Genomic DNA, 4,485 nt, shown 5'->3' with positions numbered 1-4,485 from the left:
CTTCCCTAATCACCCTTTATTTTGTACTTTTGACTTTGAAATCATTACATTTTCTAAATCACTACAATGTTTCTTCTGCTGTCATATCCCATGTTCTTGTCTGGCACATTTCCACACTAACAATGTGTGGCAAACTGACCAGCTGCCTGCCTTCCCTTGATCCTTAATCCTTTCTAATCTGTTCTGGGAATGCTAAAATGTTCCAGTTTGGTTCATTACCAAAATATCTCCCTAGCTTTAAACTAGAGCAGTACATATGTTTGTTAAAAACACAGCAATAAATTGATACAATGGCAACAGGGCTTGAAGCCCTTACCCATTACTTTTCTTGTCCCACATAGGAATTACTTGGAGTGATTTTTTTAAAAATTGGTTTTAATGTATATGGTTTTTAATGGCTTTAAATTATTGAATGGTTTATATTATTTTTATTATTCTAAGAAAAATGTATACTGAGATCTTAGGACTCAGGGCAGCATCTACATACTCTAAATAAAGAAAGGAAATGAAATGAAATAAGGGTGACAGCACTACCATACAATGTGCCTCTGGACCATGTTCATATTAGGTCTCACTGGTACTATTGATTTAAAAGATACACATGTGTGTGATGCCAAAATATTATGTAATTTACAAATAAACTATGATTTCACTTGCTGATAGGGGCCTTGACAGAGAGGGATGGCACACAAACCCAGGTTTGATATTTTCACGAGCAGTTCCTTGTTGCCAAGATTGTTGGGTGTGCTGGGGAAACTGAAATAACTACCATGGTGCTATGGATTAATGTCTTTGTTCAAATATCATGGAGGGGGGGGGATTCAGAGAGAAAGTAGGCTTTAACTCATTCCTCTGTGCCACCATCCCAAGCAAATGTCACCTCCTGCTGGTGGAGGCTGATGACTGCAATGTTGTGGTACCAATGAACCCATTCCAGGTTTTAGTCCAAATTTTAAATGAGCAATCCAGGGTACTGAATCTACGTTGGAGACAGAATTCAGCACTTTGAATAATTTGGACAAAAACCCAGAGTGAGTTCACTGCCCTTCCGACTTCCAAATCACCAGCTTCCAGTGTTCCCTACTACCAACTGCTCTTTGCTACTGGAGATAAGTTGTTCTTCATGCCCAAAGTAATACAGTGGACCCTTGACTTACAGACGGCTTGACATACAGACTTTTTGAGTTACAGACTTCTCTGGCCGCAAAATTTAGGTTTGACTTGCAGACTGAGATTTGACTTACAGACCAGAAAAAAACCAAAATGGAACAAAAACAGCCTGTTACGGGATTAATCGGTTTTCAATGCACTGTAGGTCAATGGAGACTTGACTTACAGACTTTTTGACTTGAGAACCGCCTTCCAATACGGATTAAGTTCTCAAGTCAAGACCCCACTGTATCTTCCTACCTCCTGTTCCATGGAAAACAGCAGGCCTGGTGCGGCTGATTTGAAGTGACTTGGGATATGGGGGAAGTTTAAAGTGATCATTAATAAACTTCAGCAGTCTCCATAAAACTAAGACATTTAGAGTGAAATCCTGTTAGTATCTCACTAAATCTCACTAAAGCAGGCCCATTCAACTAGTGGGGATTTGGTAAGTCATCTCCTCTGTAAATTCCATTGATTCAAGTGTGCTTATTCTAGCTGTGCATTACCTTAACATTGTAAATTGTAAGTAGAGTAGGCCCATTTGAATCAATGGTACTTATAAAAGAGTTGGCTCACCAAATTCCTACTGATTCAACAGGTTTACTTTACTGTGACTTGCTACATTAAGCAGCAAGACTTCAACCTTGATGTTTGTTGGTTTATCTCTTGATGGCCTAGTATTTAGTACTCATGTGGATGGAGTGATATCTTTTTTGATTAAGAATAGGCAAGAGAATTGGTTGTTGTGGGTTTTTCGGGCTCTTTGGTCGTGTTCTGAAGGTTGTTCTTCCTGACGTTTCGCTAATCTCTGTGGCCGGCATCTTCAGAGGACAGCAAGTTGTGGAAACCAGAGCACAACTTGCTGTCCTCTGAAGATGCCGGCCACAGAGATTGGCGAAACGTCAGGAAGAACAACCTTCAGAACACGGCCAAAGAGCCCGAAAATCCCACAACAACCATTAGATCCCGGCCGTGAAAGCCTTCGCAAATACAGGCAAGAGAATTGTTTAAAGGAAAGGGAGAATGTGTTTTCTTGACCTTTGTCTTGATTTACAATCCCTGAGTGAGGAGAAAGGATTGCCCAACCTTCTCTATACAATGTGTTACATCATTATTCATTCACATGCTTGTACACACATACACATCCCGCTGCTGCTGGTTTTGTAAAAGAAGTACCTACAGTAGCAGTAATATACAAATGTAGTGAGAGAAGAGATCTGGTGTCTAAGATCAGCACTGAGAACTAGTGGAAGAGAAAAAAAACAGGATTGATATTTGTGATTCTGCTTTTTTGTTTGTTTGTCATCTGTCATGAGGCTTTATATGACTCACAATTTTGAATCTGACATACTAGATTTTTCTTAACATAAGCAAAAATGCTTTATTTGTTGCAGTTTGATGTATAAGATGCACTTTGCTCTCTTTCATATCAGATTCCAATTTCCTCACACACACGCGCACACATAAAACAATGACATCGGTGTACACGATGGTGGTGGGTAGCACAGTTGCAGAATCCACAGCTACTGACTACAAAGAAACCTGTGTGAGTAGATGGAAACACAAGACACAGTAAAGAAAAAGGACTGTGCCCCCCCTCCCACACACATGTTAAAATTATGGACTTGCTTTTAATAGATGCTTTTAGCCTTTCCTGGACTCAAAGGAGTACTCACCCTGACTGCATATGTGCGCACGCGCACACGCACGTACGCACGCGCGCGCACACACACACACACACACACACACACACACACATATCTCTGCCTGCACATGCGTATTCACATTTGCTCTTATTTAAATGAACCCTTTAGCAGGTTGGCTGGGCTCACGAAAGCCTAGGCCAGCTTGCAGATGTCTGCCTGTTCAACCACATGGCAAAACCAAGCACTGGGAATCCCGGGAGCCCAGCAGAAGACCAGGAACTTCGTGGTGTCAGATCCAAGAAGCCATATCCCTTTCCAGTTCATTAGGAGCGCCTATTGTTTGCCATATTTATCTGCCATCACTGCTGTTTGTTAGCAAATGGAACAAGGAGTGCCAAAACTCCCATTTCAAGCCTGCCCTCTGAATACTGGAAAGGGACTACAGCCATTGAATGACAGATGGTCTTTGAATGATATACAGAACCTCTGCCCTTGAGCCTGCTTTGAGGGAACCGCTTTGGATTGTTGCTCGTAAGAGTGGGAGGTTGTTGTGTGATATGTGATCATTCCATAATAATTTTAATTATTTTCCCTGTTTTCAGACAATAGCAGCAGCCTCTCTCTTTTTTTTAACATTCACTGACTTGTGACACAAGCATTCTGGTATGGGTTTTGTTTTGTTTTTGAAGGCAAGGGGAGAGAATGATGTTTCCTTTATGTGAGAAAGGATTAAAAATCAAACCTTGCATCGCTTCCCATTTTTTAACAAATAATCCTTGTTCAAATACAGTGCTGCTGTCTCAAAAAGTGAGTTACAGTGCTTTATGATGGCATATACAATGTGAAGCTGAAAAATATATTTAAAAAAGGCCTGGGATGTGTGTGAGTGTGCACACATGTGCACATATATGCATGAACATGTACATTCACAGGCAGGCAAACATTTGCTTTAGGGAAAGGTTGTCACAGTATTCAGTCTCCTGAAGAAACTGTTCTTTAACTCCTCTTTGCAGCTGTGGAGAACAGGGCTCCAGGAGCCTCATTTACATGCATATGGGTGTCTGATTGGATCTGTTCAAAGGTACAGTAGGAGTCAGTCAGATTGCATATGATGTGCATATTAATGAAGTTCTCCAAAGTAGAGCATGATGCTTCAGGAGAGACAGGGAAAATATGCTTTCTCTGGTTCATCCAAAGGTCCAATAGAAACTTGTGCTGTGGGTTTTTTTTAATGTGCTTAGAGATAAGCAGAAAGGGCATGCATACACACACACACACACACACACACACACACACACATATGCACACACACTCACCTATGCATCATCAGAATTTAAATTTTGTATCACGTGCAAGTGATTGCTAGAAGCTCAGAACTTGAGTTCCTTCTGCCTTGTCACTCCATACGGGATCAACCTGTTTTTCACATACTGGTCCTGCTGCACACCCCACTGCACGCACCCAAGACACTGGATTCAGTAATTCCTTGACAGAATGCACGGTGTGCAGGACATATCAATGCTGCCATTTGGGGCTAGGGGGGTGGGGGAAGGGAGTGCCCAGACCTTGACAAACTGCACAATCAGCAGAGATTATTTTACAGGGACGATACAAGAGGCAATAAATCCTAGGCAGAAGCCACTGTGGAATGCATCAGTATTCCAGCCTCCTCTACGTGAGAGTGTGG

The sequence above is a fragment of the Pogona vitticeps genome, chromosome 1 (genome assembly GCF_051106095.1).
Source record: "Pogona vitticeps strain Pit_001003342236 chromosome 1, PviZW2.1, whole genome shotgun sequence".
Lineage (NCBI taxonomy): Eukaryota > Metazoa > Chordata > Lepidosauria > Squamata > Agamidae > Pogona > Pogona vitticeps.
Note: the sequence above shows the minus strand (reverse complement) of the source record.